Source organism: Aegilops tauschii, chromosome 3, assembly GCF_002575655.3.
Source record: "Aegilops tauschii subsp. strangulata cultivar AL8/78 chromosome 3, Aet v6.0, whole genome shotgun sequence".
Taxonomy (NCBI): Eukaryota; Viridiplantae; Streptophyta; class Magnoliopsida; order Poales; family Poaceae; genus Aegilops; species Aegilops tauschii.
The window spans coordinates 518,782,182-518,800,508 of NC_053037.3; positions in this window are offsets into that span (position 1 = coordinate 518,782,182).

The following is an 18,327-nucleotide window of genomic DNA, read 5'->3' on the forward strand; positions in this document are numbered from 1 at the left end:
GAGGAAGGAGGGTTTTTCTGGGATCGCCCCCTGTTCAAGAAATATGGGCTTCTCCTCGCAAAAAACAAAAACAAATGGGCTTTAATATGGATAGGCTTTTGTATCAGCCCAGTCGGCTGCCTGTGTTTCGTACTGGAGGGCCTTAACACTAGAGGCAGCCCGAGACACTCTCCAGCTTATTCCATTCGAAAGAAAAAAAGAGACGCCTCCAGCTTATGGCTACTCATCGGTAAACTTTTTCAACTTGGCATCCACCAAATTAGAGGATGTGGTACTGGATGCAGACACTCACACTGGTCGCGTAGCACGGCAATGTGAGGTGTCAAATGACATTCCTACAATATACTTACTAGATTGTAAAGGTTCACAGGCTAGTCAACATTCACATTAAACTAAGCTTCAGAAGATACGGTATGCATACTAACATTCAGAAGAACAAAAGTTTAGCATGTTTATGCATCTCAATGATTCACCATACTATAACCAATACAAAGCTGTTAGAAGGTGTGGAAATAAAGAAAATCGGTCGATGCTTCTCTGAGCAAAGGGCCTCTCTGCGCACGCATTAATTTCCTGGGCATGCTTGTTTCTTCTCAATGTTGCGAGCACTTTGAGCATGTTGGCAACTCCACAGCTAGCTAGCTGCCTCATCTTGCAATTGATGCTGACACATTTGCAGCAAACACATGAGGTAATAGAGATGACTCAACATGAGTCCATATTGTGCAGTTCCCCTGAAATCATGTTCATTGTCCTGAATCTGAAAAGATAGGAAATTTTGCTTATGTGGCATGTAGTTAATGAGGAGAGAGATCTTTAGAGTAACATAGTAATATGTTACAGTACTGTAAGTTACTCCCCACTATGACCAGCCTTGGCCTCTCCCAGTGCTCCACCATGTATAGCTGCTAAGCCTGCCACGTAGGCATAAAATATGATGTGGCAAGTTAATTAAGAAGAGAGAGACTAGTTTGGTGACCCCAGGAAGAAACGGTGGAAAGACAGTTTTGAGTCTATAGTTAATTAAATGAAGCAAGCTTAGCAACAACAAACTAAGCACCTACTATGCATTGGATTCTTGAGTTGTTAAGCCATTTAATGCACTTAGCACCTCATCTAAGCACATTTGCATTGGAAGAGGTCTTAATTCCATACGGTATCATAATATGATACTCAACTCTCTCTTTCTTCATTTAATTCTATGCCACCTCATCAAATTTGCCTACTACTAGTTGGCATGCATGATACTACTTATAATACTTCCATTACAACCAGCCTGGTAGAATTAAAATACCTAATCTAAATGGTCGCCGCCCGATCTCTTTGTCCTCCTCCAGCATCCGGCAGAAGAAGAATCGTGCAAGGCACTGGCTATATTCGCCGCCGTCACCTCAGCGGTGGCCTTCATGGGATACAATCGGCGGCGGCCTCCCGTATTCTACTTCTCCTCGATGATGGCGGCGGGCGGGGACGTGCTGGCAGTCACCTCGTCGACATCCGCGTAGCTGCATCACCTCGTCGACATCCGTGACGGCTTGTTTCTCTGCCTGCATGTCGCGGTTATGAGCGCGTCGACGGCGGATGGCACAGACGCTGACACTGGAGGTGATGTACGACGCGGCGGCGTCGAGGGCAACGACGATGCCCGTGCCGCCGTGCTCCCTGACAAGCCGGCGAGGAGCAAGTCGGCACTCTTCCTCGAGCTGTATTGGAGAGACCAGCTGCAGAACCATGCGCTAGCTTAGTGCGGCAACTGCCTCCGACCGGCTAGGTGAGGTAGGTGGAGAAGCGAGCTGCCTCGCTCGTAACTGTCGGGCTCGGCGGGCCACCCAGACGGCTTTTATGTCGAAAAACTGCTCTTCCTGCTCGTCGGATGCCGCCAAAAGAGTGGACAAAATGGTGGAAGGAGGAGCTTGGCCGGCGTCCTGCTTCTGAACGGACGTGTGTGGCCGGAGTTGGTTTCTCGCATTCCACGCGGGTTTAAATGTAGGTTTATGAATGCGGCGAGGAGGCGGGTACAGCTAGGAGTGCAGCGCGCGGGGCCTTGGGCCGGCGCGCCGCTTCAAATGGCGGATGCAGTGAGAGGTCGCGTCCGCTCTGACCCCCTTGACCGGGGACCTTGACGGTGTACGTCACCTTGTGTCCAGATGTGAGATGCCACGTGTACCAGATGAATGACTCCAAGCTCGACCACCGTGATGCAAGAGGTGAGAGCCAAGGAACACTTTTGGAGACACCCCTCTCAGACTAGCCACAATGGGTAGTAACATAGACTAGTAACATGCTCATGTTACTCATGTTACTAGTCTATGTTAGTACTACCTCTATAGTAACAGTCTGAGGGGGGTAAGATATGTGTGGCAACATGCAACACTTTATTTATTAGGCTATAGACACATCTTGCCTTGATATGTGTGACGTTACTACTTTCCTCTCTTTCTTCATTTATTGCTTGCCACATCATCTACTTTATCTAGACATGTGTGATGTTACTACCAACTAGCAAGATGCCTGTGCGTTAACTCATCACATGTTACCGACTCTTGGGTGGGATAATTATTTTTGGTGGATTTGGGGCAACTTGCTCCAATTTAACCCTCATGTTTGGATACTTTAGGGCTATTTGAGCCCCAACTAGCTCAAACTAACTCTAACCCATGGATCCAAACAGGGCCAAAGTTAGTCTCAGAAAACGCATTAAGCCCTATATACATGGACAGACGGAGTACATGATACTAGCAAACGCCCACGAGTAGAAGTAGTTCATTGGTTGGTTTCAATTTTTTGATTCAGTTCTCGTGCTGCTACCGTCCAATATTCGCGTGTGGTTGTTTCTAGAATAAAAAAGGAGGTACACCTACTTATGTTACTCCCACTATGCCTAGCCTAAGGTTAGTAGCTGACCTTGCGCTTGGCTCTTCGCCTCTTTCGGAAGTCGAACAATAATGATGGTACTACAGTAGTACTTCTGGCAATCTAACACCAAATGAACTGCAACACGTCCACCGCTTGTAAGCAAAAGTTTCTCCTAGTGCTGTGAGCCACCGCGCACGCGTTGGCAAGGGAGAAGGCGTAGCACAAGATTCTCTTCGTTCTGTGAGTTGACGGGACACATCAAAGTTATTTAGTGCGTACTCTCTCCAAAAAAGGGCTGACCATGTCATGGCTACCCCCCATCCCGTGCTCCAACATTGAGTATGTGCACTATTCACGTGCCATCGAGGAGAAAAAATATTGTGTAGTAGTAGGTGCCATCGAAGTGCACGACTCACTTACGCACTGCTTATCTGATTATCTCCATTTTCTTGCATGACACGTGCACCTTGATGCTAGATGTCTTGCGTGTTGGCAAAAGGATGAACAAAGCTCACGTAAAAAAAGAGTTGAAGAACATAGATTCCCGACGACCGAGAGGGAGCAAGGAACCTCGCGGTGGAGCGTCTGCAAGGAACCTTGCGCGTTTTCCCCTATTTTTTGCCACCTGCCCACCTATAAACAAATAAAAGAACATGAACTCTTCGCTAACCACTAGAGACGATACATCAGGATACTAAGTTGAAGATGTTTTATACTAGTTTATATTGATAACCACACAAGAAGCCATGCATGTATAGTACGCATGCAGCCACGCATGTACACACGCCAACGCACTAACTCATGCCGATCCAACTCATGCACATAGGCGCACAGCATGGAGCACACAACGCACGTGCACAAGACATGCATGCACAGACACTCGGCCGCAGAATGCACATGAATAACACATGCATGCGCACACACAACGGCGCCTACGCATCTCTTGCAGCCCCTCTTTGCCGTCGTTGCTCAACGACTAGTCGGAGACAAAGACGACCGCAACCTCGGCCTTGAGAGCTAGCAGTGATGGAAAAGCACGCATGCTGCACGCACACGAGCACGTACGGAGTGCCCACGACGTGGTGCATCCCCAGTCGCCTCTACTCCTTCTGCGCACGTTGTCTCTCAAGGCGGCTGCATGCCTAATGATGATGTGGGTGAGATCTTCTAGGACTCAGATGATGACGAGGATAATTATGGGGAGTGGACTCTCAGGCTGGTCGTAATGGCGAGTACAATATACTAGTATCATGTATATGATACTAGTGTATGATACTACATCCATAGTGCATAGCGAAAGAACATGCGGTGCCCCCATGTTTGGTTTTGGTAATTAATGACGATCTCTATGGACTAATGGTTGCCTTGAGTTATATTTGAAGGATTTGTCCATAGTCATTTCTTGAAGTCCATGTGTTGGTTTCAAGGAGCTTATGAGTTGACCAAGGTGCTATGAAGAAATTATTCTAAAATTGGTCATGTGAGTGTTGAGCTTATTGCAAGCATGTCTTGAAGAAGAAGATTGTGTGATCATGCATGTTTACCTTTAAGGCATCATCCAAATGAAGAGAGTTAGAAAGATTCAAGGTTGATCAAGACTAAGTCAAGAGTGAATCAAGTTGATCAACACACAAAGCATACAAGTTGTACCGAGAGGGACCAAGTGACCCCATGGTATGGTAAGCATTGTCCATTACGCTTTGTGTACTAACCCGTGGTCTACGTGAGAGTTCTTTGTGGAGTTAGGTACGTTTCCATGGTATTGCGTCAAGAGGAAGATCTCATACAATCCATGGAGGATGACATCAAGTGGTGATCGTCAACAAGTTTGCAGTGTGCAAGTTCAAGTGGAGCAACACGAAGAGTGGCTCACCCATAATGGAGTACAGGGGAGCAATCAAGCTTGAAGCTTGCTGTCCATTGTGGTGTCAATGGAACTGTGAAGATGTGCCGAAGAGTGGCTCATCCATAGTGGAGTATGGGGGAGCAATCAACTAGTCTTCATCGAGCCAACACAATCAAGAAAGGTGGTCCAACTTGAGGAAGTCAAGATCGTCATCATGTAGCTCAAGTGGACTGTGTGCAAGGCAAAGGTTTGCCCTTGATAGGTTTTCTATTTTACCGGTCTCATAGTGGTAGTTGGGAGACCGGGTTGTTGGATCTCATGGTCATCTTCTTGACAGGCTCGAGTTCATCGAAAACCGATTTCATATGCATCTTCTTTTGTGTTTTCGGTGTTGGAGGTTTTACCGGTCTTAATTGAGAAAGGGTTCTCACCATTTTATTTTGGGTATTTTCTCAATTGCTATTTCTTGATATTTCTATCAATATTGTGTTTGCTCTTGTCCTTAGCTTTCCAAAAAACTTGATTTCGTCAAATTCGGAGCTCGTATGCGAAAGTTGTGGTTGTTTTGATATTGCCTGTTTTACATAGAGAGGTTGTACTGGTTGACCGGTACAGCCGGTGTTTGGAGCGGTTGTACCGCTCCAGAATTGGTCCGGAGGTTGTACCGGCCATGTACCGCTCTACCACCGGACTAGTTTCTGTTGTGGTGTGGTTGTTGGGCGGCTGTGCGCTGGTTGTACCGCCTATTTCCTGTTACCGGTTGTACCGGTGTTCATAGCGGTTGTACCGCTCCTATGTTTTTCTGCACATAACGGGCAGATTCATGGGGACCTATTTAAGGGGGTCTTCTTCCCCAATGGTTCCCCAACTCTTGAGCTAGTTTTTGCCCCCATTGTTGACCTTCTTTGAGCTTGCTAACTCTCAATCCCTCCATGGATTCTTGCTAGTTTTTGAGGGAAAAGAGAGAGGAGATTTAGATCCACACTTCCACCAATCACTTTCTCCTCTATGTGAGGGGAACCACTTGGATCGATCTTGGAGTTCTTGGTGTTCTCCTTCTTGTTCTTCCTCTCATTTTCCTCCCTAGCATTATTTGCTTTGGTGGGATTTGGGAGAGAAGGACTTGGGCACTCCGTGTGCCCTTGCCATTGCATTTGGTGCATAGGTTTGAGTTCTCCACGGTGATACGAGGAAGTTACAAGTTGAGAAGCTTATTTCTCTTGGGTGCTTGGTACCCTTGAGCTTGTTCCTCTTGGGTGCTTGGGCGCCCTAAACGGTTGCTGGTGTTCGGAGCTCAATCATTGTGGTGTAAAGCTCCGGGCAAGCGTCGGGGTCTCCATTTAGGTTGTGGAGATCGCCCCGAGCAATTTGACGGGTTTCGGTGACCGCCCCCAAGGGTTGCCAAAGTGTACGGGTTCGGTGACCGCCCCAAGGGTTGCCATTTGTACGGGTTTGGTGACCGCCCCCAAGGGTTGCCATTTGTACGGGTTCGGTTACCGCCCTCAATGGTCCCTTAGTGGAATCACGGCATCTTGCATTGTGCGAGGGCGTGAGGAGATTACGGTGGCCCTAGTGGCTTCTTGGGGAGCATTGTGCCTCCACACCGCTCCAAACGGAGATTAGCATCCGCAGGGGTGTGAACTTCGGGATACATCGTCGTCTCCACGTGCCTCGGTTATCTCTTACCCGAGCCCTTTACTTATGCACTTTACTTTGTGATAGCCATATTTCAACTCATGCCGTTCCGGGATGCTCATGAGTTGTGGACAAAGCTTCAAGATGAATATGGTGTGTCCAAGATTTGTTGGGATGATTGTTCTCCCTCCACCTCCGGCCGTGTTGCCGTCTCAACTTCTTCTACTTCACCTACATTTGGATTGCCACAAGGTAATGTTATGGTGAGTAGTGTTGGTCATTGCAATGATGATAGTGTGCTTATCATTGATGACTCTTCATCACTATCTTGGTGCAATGCTCCATCTTTGGACTTTAACACTTCGTGCACCTTACATGTTTCACATGCTTGTCTTGCTAGTCCGTGCATATCATGTAGAAATTACTTGAATAAATCTCATAATGATATGCTTTCTTTATCTTGTTGCCATGATAAAAATGCATGAATTTCCTCGAGTTGTTGTGCTAATAATGTAGAGGAAACCCACCACTCCATGGAACAAGATGTGGTCTCAAATGGTGCTTCAAGGGATCCTACATCATCATCTATTGCTTTATGCCTTATGGCTAAGGCTTCAAGGGTATCTCCTACTTTGAACCCCAATATGTCTCTTGATGATGATGTTAATGCTAATGATGACGAGGATAGTGATGAAGAGAATGATAATGTTGCCTCCTTAAAAATTAAGGGGGAAATGATTTTGAAAGCTCTTCATAAAATAACATTGCTCATTCCAACTTCATGGAAATCATGTCCATTGCCATTGAGGGCAAGAAATATATTGAGGAGTTGGAATCTCATGTCGAGGAGCATGAGTCCACCATTGACAAAAATGGAAGGTCATGAGCGCGATTACGCTAATGAGATTGCGGACCTCTCCCAAGCTCTTGAACTTAAACAAACCACCAAGGAATCTCTTGAGGAGACTTTTGCTCATGGAATATCTAGAGTGAGGGAATCTCGTGATAGAGCTCTTGAGGTGGCAAATGATTTTGAAACTAAAAATGAGGAGCTTGAAGTTGCGCGTGCTAAACTCCTTGAGGACTTTGAGCACCTCGAAAATGGCTCAAGGGTCATTTAGAGTGAGCTCATCAAACTCACCGAGTCTCATGCTCAACTTAAATCTTCATATTCAAAAGAGCTTGCCAAGTTGTCTTCTCCTCTTGTTGTTAATGATGATGCTTGTGCTACTAACACTATCTCTTGTGAAGCATCCATATTGAAGGAGAATGTTGAGCTAAGGGCTCAACTTGAGTTGTTATCTAGTAATAATGGGAAATTGGAAGAAAGCTATGAAAAGCTCTCAAGCACTCATGATGATCTTCTAGTATCCCACAATGCTAAAGATAGCTCATGAGGCCATGATTGCTAAGGTAACATCTAGTGAGCCTCATGTGGATACTAGCACTGTCGTGGAATTGTCACGGCAGATGCCCTCATGCAAGGACTTAGTCGTGGAGCCATCGCAGCTAGGAAGCTTAAAGGGGTTAAGCGGGAAAAGGAACACAAGGGTTATACTGGTTCGGCCCCTTACGATGAAGGTAAAAGCCTACGTCCAGTTGAGGTGGTATTACTTAGGGTTTCGATGACCAGGGAGCTTAATCGCTATGCCTGGTTCTTGATCTGTTGTCTCTCGTCCTAAACCGCCGCCGGGTCGTCCCTTTATATAGAGAGGTTGAAGCCCCGCGGCTCTCAGAGTCCCAGCCGGCTTATAGCAGTATCCGGCTCGGACTCTTAACTACTCTTGCCTTACATTACAAGTCTTGCCATAACGGCGGTTTATCACTACGGGCCTTAAGCCACCTCCGGGTCTTAAGCCCACTATTGATCCGCCATCCTCTAGCCTGGTACTGGGCTTTACATGATGATCATTATAACGTAACCCGACCCCTCCTGGGCGGGTGACTCTGATGGTTATATCCTCAACATTAGGCCCCAGATTGATTTGAACCGGTTCTTGTCAATCTTCAATCCCTTTGAAAGAAAATCTTCCGGCTTCTGCTTGTGCGAAGGCTATAACCTGCCGTGACGTCATCTTCTGGATTCTTGGTAACCCGCTGTGACGTCATCTTCCGTTAAATTCATTTTTTATTCTGTCATATCCCAACGGATCTTATCTTTAATGACCATCCTGAAAATCGAGGCGTTTCTGTGGCGAGATAATCACGTCTTGGCCTCCTCGTTTCTCGCGCCCATTTATCCGCCGTCTCTTATAAATAGGCCCGGCCCATAAGCCTTCGTCACTCTTCTCCTCCATCGTCTTCCTCCTCTGACGCTCCAGAGCCCGAGCTCCAGCCGCCGCCGCCGCGCCCCTTGTCTTCCTCGACCTCGGCCGCTGCATCACCCTGAACTGGTCCAGAGAAACGGCGGCCACCTCCGCATCTCATCAGCGCCAGTAAGTTCTTGCCACTCCATATAGTAGATTTGCATTAGGGTTCTGTCATTCTTCTCCTGTTCTTCGTAGTTCATCCTGAGTTCTTCACAGTTCTTCCACCGCAACCTCTTTTGATCCGGAAAGTAGGATAAAACTCCCGCGATAGTGGTTTCGCACCCATTTCCAGTACTAGCAGATCCCTCTTGCTTGCAAAAAGACCCCATTAGAGCTTATGAACTTCTCTGTGCCAGTTTTTTGGTCTAGAAATTTTTTCTTTCTGGACGATCGTTTGATCCAAAATAATCCCTGCAACCTGTGAAACCTGTTTGTACAACACTTAGACAAAAACCTGCATCTTGTTAACCATAGCGGCTCATATCTCCGGCTTAAAAGAGGTCATGCGCTGTGAAATCTCCGGCTCATTCATGATAGAGTTTTAAACAACTTGAATTACTTATGATATCCACAACGGCTTTGATAACCCGACACAATTAGCCATATATCATTAGGCCCCTTCATAAGCCGCCATCTTGAATACTGAACTGGAATCTTCCTCCGGCTTATATTTGAACTGGACATTTTCTTTTGTCATAGGCTTTCATCTTTCACAATGCCGCCCAAGGCTCCCAAGGCACCCATTACGTGCAACTGGGTGAGATCCAACATTACTGATGATACCTTAAATGATTTCGTGAAGACGGGTTACCTGCCTAAGAAGGAGGTCATGTCCTATCGTGCCCCTGACTTGTCTGAAGAAAGACCTCAACCAAGAGATGGAGAGGTTGTTATATTTGCTGATCACATGAGCCGGGGCTTTGCTCCTCCAGGCTCAAAATTCTTCAGAGATGTTCTGAACTTTTTTGATCTGCGACCTCAAGACATTGGACCCAATTCCGTGTCGAAAATTTGTAACTTTCAAGTGTTTTGTGAGGTATACCTTGGAGAGGAACCCAGCCTGCTACTCTTTACGGAGTTATTTTACTTGAACCGCCAGAATGAATGCGCCAACGGGCCTAGCTTGGAACTTGGTGGAATCTCCATTCAACGACGGAGAGATTGCCTCTTTCCTTATGCTGAGCCGCCAAGCCACCCAAAGGACTGGAACCAAACATGGTTCTACTGCCAAGATACTTCTCCGGCTGATGAGAACCCTCTACCCGGCTTTCGTGCCCTGCGTCTGGAGCCAAATCACCCCCTGCCAGACAAATTATCTCAAGATGAGCGTCAACCACTGATCCCCACCATCAACAAGATTAAGGCTCTTCTGGGAAATGGCCTTAACGGCGTTGATCTGGTCCGGGTCTGGATTGCTTGGCGGGTGATCCCTCTGAGCCGCCGCCCCGGCTTAATGTGTGACTACACGGGCCGGAAGGATGATCCTCTTCGGCACAGCCCCAACGACTTACCTGAAGACGTCATTGATGACATGACCAAGTCCCTTCTGAACGAGAGCTTGGCAGATTGCGGGAGGACCGGCTTAAGCCCCTTCTGCAAAGCGAACCCGGCTCCGACGGTAAGCTACTGATCTGAGCACTTTACTTTCCGTTTTAACAATTTTCGTCTTAACTTCAAGAAAACCTTTGTTGCATTTTTCTGGCTAATGACAAGTTCTGGAAGGTCAGGTATGACCATGAGGCTGCTAAAAAAGCCAGGAAGGCCAAAAAAGCCGCCAGGAGAGCCGCTCCCCGCAAGAAGGGGAGTAAGCCTAGCGCCTCAGAGCTGCTTCAGTTGGATGACAGCTCCGAGTCAGAGGTAGCCCTTGATTCTTTAGGCTCTTCTTTTGTTTTTCGTCTGTTTTTAACCACCTTATTGACACTGATTATCAACAGGATGATACCGGAGCGAGTAACCCGGTGATTGAAGAGGTAACTATACTTTCCTCCGACCCGGAGCCCTTGCCAAGGCTGAAAGTCCAAAGAGTAACCCAGAAAGTAAGATTTTCACATCCTTTAGCTTATCAAGATCCTCAATTTCTTTTGAAGCGACAGATTCATGAGAGCCGGAGACACACCCGGACCAACAAGGATGCAGACCTCTCCTCCGGCTTACCTGAAGCATCAAGGAAGCGCCGGACTGGGGTTATCTCCAACTTATATCCTTTTCATCCTTTAGCGGGCGTCACTCGTCAACAACTCAATTCGTCTGATTCAAACTATCAGGAAACTTCACCTTCCTCCGGTGACTCCATGCAATCTAACTTGCCGGCTTTCAAGACCGCACCCGGGTAATGATGATCAGCTTATGTTGTGCTTATCTTTCTCATGTTTTTGCACTAATCTTTTGACTTTCAGTGCCCAAGCAAAGCTCAGCAAGAGGGCAAAGAAAAGTAACCCGGACCAAGAACCGGTCTTGACTGAACCCAACGCCTCTGCTTCTGAGCCGCCGTCTGCACCAGCTCCAGAAACCACCGCTCCAACTGAACAACAAGCCATGGAGAGTTCTGACAACCCGGAGATCCCCAGCTCAACTCAACCGGCCGATGACCCGGATGTGGTGATTATCCGGACTGAATATGTTGAGCCGGGAAGACCCACTGTGCTGGCCAGATGCTCTGCTAAAGAAGAACTGCTGGAGCGCCGCAGGGCCAGACTGGATATCACTGACTATGCTAACTTGAGCATTGGACACATTGTTTCTGGTTATATTGGTCAAGTGCACAACAGCCGGGACCTGGAGATTGACATGGTGAAGCAGATACAGGAAAAATCTAAGGTACAACTCTCTTGCTTACTCCATAGTCATCCTTACCATGCTAGCCCCCAAGTCTATTACTTATGATAGTATATGTTGTAGACTTAACTTCCGGCTTACCTTCATGAACCGGCACTTATAAATAGAATCTTTCAGCATACATTAGCCCCCAAGTGCCATGTGTCTTTGCTTGCAAAGTGCTTGGGACTTTAATGTTGCATGATAACCACTCAAACTGTAACCCGAAATTTGTACAGGCTGCCAGCCAGAAATTTGAATCAGAAATCTCTGAGCTGAAGAACCGCCTGAAGACTCAGGAAACTGAGACCCGGAAGGCCAATGCCAAGTTTGAGTTCAGTGTTGCTGCACAAGAAAAACTGAAGAAAAAATTTGAAACAGAAAGAAAAACTTAGGCCGACGAGAAGACTGCCTTGCTCAGCCGGGCCGAACAAGCGGAGGCTGCCCTTACTGAAAGAACCACCGAACTCTCCGGCTTAAAACACCATGTGTCACAGATGGTCTCCGCAATCTTCGGTAAGTTATTCTGTAAGCTTTTAACAAGTTTACATTCTTCATGTCTCATAAGTCCCATCGTTGCCATCAGCTCACCTGACGTTATTATGCAGGTCCCAGAAGCTCCAATCTTAACCAGAACGTGCTGACCAAGCTGAAGGCTGTTTACACCTTGGTGGAGCAACTCTACACCGGGTCACAACGTGCTTTAGCTGTTGTGGCTCAGTCCAATGAGGTTCCCACTCACCTGGCAGACGTACTCAGGCGTCTTGCCGTTCTTCCTCAGCCCTTCCAAGAGCTGAGACGGGCTTCTGCAAGAGCCGGAGCTATAGCCGCTCTGAGCCGGGCCAAGGCGTTTCTCCCGGAGCTAGACCCGGCCGACATCGCTGTTGGATACCCCAGCCTGAAGGAAGACGGTGCCCCCTTTGACCAAAAAGACTTCGCCGCCTGTGTGAAGAGCGTGCGGCCGGTGGCTACCTTGATCGGGAATGACACAGACCTTACCAAGTATCAGCCGGGCTATGACGCGGAAAATCAGAGGATCCCAACTCCACGCTATGAAGCAATCAGCCTGATCCCTCCGACTCGTAAGCATACCTTCGCCCCAGAAGTTGACCCCGCCGGGTTAATTGATGATGAGGCTCAATTCGAAGCTTTCAGCGGCATTGACTGGAAATCATCAACCTTCCAGGTCATGGAAACAGCCGGAGGAGCGGAGAGGGATGAGCCGGGAGCTTCAACCCAACAAGCACCTTGATTTCTTAGGCGGCTCATGGTTACACCTTAAAAACAATGCCTCACCTTTTGGACTCGGGGAGTCTTGTAATAGAGTAGGACAAACACTTAATTTTGTCGTGCCATCGTGCACGTGTAGAATGCTTAACTCCATTGAAGCTGCTCCTTTATATTCCTCCGGGTTATGTTCGATCATCTACTTTCCTTGAGTTAAAAAACTGTCTTTAATTGTCCTGCATAGAAAACAAATCACAAGTCTCTGGGCGCTTACCGCACTGACAGTCATATACTTTACATATAACCCGGAATATGAACCAAAATCACCAAAGACCGGCCCAATTATATCCTCGAGGTAACCATAATAGCATACTTACAAGCCTTCAAGTATACTTCCGGTTTATGTAACCCGAATAATGAGGTTGAGAACTCAACTCCGGTTCACCAGCATCGATAATGCTTATTGTGTGCTATCAACATTGTTAATCAAAGTTAAGCCGGCGGAGTAAGAACCGCCCTTGCACACTGTTGATATGATCAAAACAACTTGTTGCAAACCAAAAGATCAAAACTTAGGGGCTTTTGATTCGAATACGACCAGAGAACCGTTCCAAAGGGGTTAAGCTAAGATTCAAATGCGATCATATAGCCCCAGTGGTTTTGGCGTTGCCGATCAAGAGGGTACCGACAGCTATGTTCTCTTTGGTTCGAATACGACCAATGTTTGAACAGGAAGCCCCCAAATGACCTTGAGAGTTGTTTAACGACGCTCATTCGAATACGATCCACGTCGGTTCCCAAACGGGGTTGAGCTATGATTCAAATATGATCAAGAAAAACTCCCCAATGAGCTCGGCAATTTGGCAATCAAGTGGGTATCGACAGCTATGTTCTCTTTGGTTCAAATACGACCTATGTTTGAATAGGAAGCCCCCAGGTGATCATATTGTTAACGGCTAGATTCAAATACGATTGTAAGTCGGATCCACCTCCAAGTGACCATGTAATGTTGTAATGGAAATAACACATTTACCTTTGGAGGAGAAAAGGACAGAGGTCCTGCTTTATTATTTATCATAATATATACATGGCTATAGAAATATGTACATTATGAGAGCCGGTGGATCAAGTGTAATAAGGCCGAAGCTGAGCTATGTTCCACGGCCGACGGGTCTCTTCCTCCGACTTACGTGAATCTTTGTGCTCCCGAACATCGATAAGGTAGTATCACCCGTTGTGCAAGTTCTTGCTGACCACAAAGGGCCCTTCCCAAGGCGAGGACAACTTGTGTGCATCTATTTGGTCTTGGATGAGCCGGAGCACCAGATCACCTTCCTGGAAGACCCTGGACTTAACCCGGCGGCTGTGATAGCGGCGCAGGTCTTGTTGGTAAATCGCCGAACGAGCTGCTGCCACATCACGCTGTTCGTCCAACAAGTCAAGAGCATCTTGGCGCGCCCGCTCATTATCCGCCTCAACATAAGCCGCCACTCGAGGCGAGTCATGACGGATGTCGCTAGGGAGGACTGCTTCCGCTCCATAAACCATGAAGAAAGGCGTGTAACCCGTAGACCTGTTATGAGTAGTGTTGATGCTCCATAACACGGAGGGTAACTCCTCCACCCAACAACCCGGCGTCCATTGCAAAGGGACCAAAAGCTGGGGCTTGATGCCCTTCAAAATCTCCTGATTAGCTCTCTCAGCTTGACCATTGGATTGAGGGTGAGCCACTGATGAAACATCAAGTCGAATATGCTCTCGTTGACAAAACTCCTCCATGGCGCCTTTAGACAGATTGGTACCATTGTCAGTTATAATGCTATGTGGAAAACCAAAGCGAAATATCACCCTTTTCATGAACTGAACCGCCGTGGCTGCATCACACTTACTAACTGGCTCTGCTTCGACCCACTTTGTGAACTTGTCGACCGCCACCAAGAGGTGAGTCTTTTTATCCTTGGATCTTTTAAAAGGCCCAACCATATCAAGCCCCCAGACCGCAAATGTCCAAGTAATTGGAATCATCCTCAGCTCCTGAGCCGGCACATGAGCCCACCGCGAGAACCTCTAACAACCGTCACATTTACTGACCAAGTCCTCCGCATCAGCATGAGCCGTCAGCCAATAAAAACCATGACGAAAAGCCTTGGCCACAAGGGATTTTGAGCCGGCATGATGGCCACAATCCCCCTCGTGAATCTCACGTAAAATTTCTTGACCTTCCTCAGGGGAAACACAACGCTGGAAAGTTCCAGTGACACTGCGATGATGCAGCTCGCCATTGATAATTATCATTGACTTAGACCGCCGGGTTATTTGTCTGGCCAAAGTTTCATCCTCAGGCAATTCTCCCCGGGTCATGTAAGCCAAGTATGGTATTGTCCAGTCTGGGGTAATGTGGAGAGCCGCCACCAACTGTGCCTCCGGGTCAGGGATAGCCAAGTCTTCCTCTGTAGGCAACTTAACAGAAGGGTTATGCAAAATGTCCAAGAAAGTATTAGGCGGCACCGGCTTTCGCTGAGAGCCCAGCCGGCTTAAGGCATCAGCCGCCTCGTTCTTCCTGCGATCGATGTGCTCTACTTGGTAACCCTGAAAGTGTCAGCAATGGCATCAACTTTGCGGCGATAAGCCGCCATGAGAGGGTCCTTGGAAACCCACTAGCCTGATACTTGTTGCGCCACTAAATCTGAGTCGCCAAAGCACCTTACCCGGCTCAAGCTCATCTCCTTAGCCATCCGAAGACCATGGAGCAAGGCCTCGTACTCAGTCGCATTGTTAGTACAGGGAAATATCAACCGTAGCACATAGCAAAACTTGTCACCTCGAGGGGAAGTTAATACAACTCCAGCCCCCGAGCCCTCCAATTGCGTAGACCCGTCGAAGTGAATAGTCCAGTATGTATTATCCGGTTTCTCTTCAGGCACCTGCAGCTCTGTCCAATCGTTGATGAAATCCACCAATGCTTGAGATTTGATAGCAGTGCCTGGCACGTATTTCAGACCATGAGGCCCAAGCTCTATAGCCCACTTAGCTACTCTTCCTGTGGCTTCTCTGTTTTTGATGATATCCCCTAGGGGAGCAGAACTAACCACAGTGATAGGGTGACCCTGGAAACAATGCTTAAGCTTCCGGCTTGCCATGAATACCCCGTAAACAAGCTTCTGCCAATGTGGATACCATTGTTTGGACTCAATGAGCACTTCACTGACGTAGTAAACCGGCCGCTGAACCGGATAATCCTTACCCTCTTCCTTGCGCTCCACCACCACAGCCACACTGACGGCTCGTGTGTTAGCGGCTACATACAGCAATAAGGGCTCCTTGTCAACAGGAGCAGCAAGGACTAGGGGCTCAGCCAGCTGTCTCTTCAAATCCTCAAAAGCAGCATTAGCAGCATCATTCCAGATAAAGTCATCTGTTTTCTTCATCAACTGGTACAGTCACTACAGGAATCAGCTATTTTGCCGTCTGCCACGGCGGACGGCAAAGGCATGAACGGCGGACGGCAAAGGCCTTTGCCGTCAGCCGCGGACGGCAAAAGGCTCCGGCAAAGTAAGGTCCGACAAAGAGCTACTTTGCCGTCTGCTTCCGGGCGGCTGACGGCAAAGGGCCTTTGCCGTCTGCAGCGGACGGCAAAGAGAGCAGACGGCAATAATTGCGCTGTCAGTCCGTTAAGTGGCTAACGGCAGGCCTTTGCCGTCCGCCGCTGACGGCAAGTCTTTGCCGTCTGCCACTGATGGCAAACTTTCTAGTGTCTTTACCGTCTGCCACTGTATGCAAACTTTCTAGTGTCTTTGCCGTCTGCCACTGTAGGCAAACTTTCTAGTCTCTTTGTCGTCTGCCACTGTAGGCAAACTGACCAAATGGGTCAGCTCCCAGGAAGCACAGTTGGCTGCCACGTGGCTTCTTTGCCGTCTGCGGCTGACGGCAAAGAGGCCGTTGCCGTCGGTGGCAGACGGCAAAGAGCCTGCATATTGGCTCTTTTTTCTGTTTTTTATTAAATCCAACAATTTTCACAGCAAATATATATGACATATATAGATATATTTCACAGGCCTATTTAACAGCAAACATATCACATATATCCAGCACATAAGTTCCATCCATTCATACATAAGCAAGTTCCATCCAATCATACATAAGCAAGTTCCATCCATACATATTACATAAGCAAGTTCCATCCATCCATTCATACATAAGCAAGTTCCATCCATACATAAACAAGCACTCCATAGCAAGCTAGCTTCCATGAAGTGAATGAAATCTGCAAAATGGCAAAATAAGAAAGTTAGAAATAGGTGACTAGAACAAGAAGACTAGAACAAGAAGAGTAGAACAAGAAGAAGACCAGAACAAGAAGTATATGTCATTTATGAGCTAACTTACGTGAAATGGATCATATATGAGCTAACTAAGTTGAAATGGGTCGTTTATGAGCTAGCTAAGGTGAAATGGATCATTTATGAGCTAACTTAGTTGAAATGGGTTGTTTATGAGCTAACTAAGGTCAAATGGATCGTTTTTGAGGTAACTAAGGTGAAATGGATCGTTTTTTAGCTAACTTAGGTGAAATGGATCATTTATGAGCTAACTTAGTTGAAATGGATCGTTTTTGAGCTAACTTAGGTGAAATGGATCATTTATGAGCTAATTTAGTTGAAATGGATCTTTTTGAGCGAACTTAGGTGAAATGGATCATTTAAGAGCTAATTTAGGTGAAATGGATCGTTTTTGAGCTAACTTGGTGAAATGGATCGTTTATGAGCTAAATTAGTTGAAATGGATCGTTTATGAGATAACCTAGGTAAGATGGGTCATTTTGGAGCTAACCTAGGTGAAATGGGTCATTTTAAAGCTAACGTAGGTAAAATGGATCATTTAGGAGATAATCTAGGTAAAATGGGTCATTTTTGAGCTAACTTGGATGAACTGGATCATTTATAAGCTAACCAAGGTAAAATGGGTCATTTTAGAGCTAACTTAGGTAAAATGGATCGTTTATGAGCTAACTAAGCTAATTATGCAATTTTTGACATAAGTAAGCTAAGTACAGATCGTTTTAGAGCTAACTTAGGTAAAATTGATGGTTTTGGAGGTCAGTAAGCTTATTAAGTCACTTTGGAGGAGAAGAAGCTAAGTCTAGGTCATTATGGTAAGCATTGGAGGAAATAAAGCTAAGTCTAGGTCTTTATGCATGTGTTAAGCAAAACACTAGATAAACTTACCATGATCCAGGAGGTGTCGGTAGCTGGAGAAGGATCGTGCGATGCTTGTCTGGAGTTACGCTGCACCAAAGATCATTTCCAATGTCTTGTTAGCATGATGACACTCAAATGTTAAGACTAGCAAGTAATGTCCATTCAAATTAAACTCACCGTGGTCCCAGGAGCAATCACTGGCATCGGCAGAGCGGTCTGACCGGTCTTCTCGCACACAGACTGCACATTTGGTTTTGATGACTCAGTCATACTAGTTAGTAATGAGACAAACACTACATGAATGTGTTGCCTAATCCGCAGAAGAAACTTACCACAAGGAGCTCGTACATGGCCCTTGCCTGCATGTCATTCCGTGCCCTCTCCTCCTCCAACATCTTTGTCGTCCTCTCCTCCAACTCCCGCTGCCTCTCCGCCGCCTCCG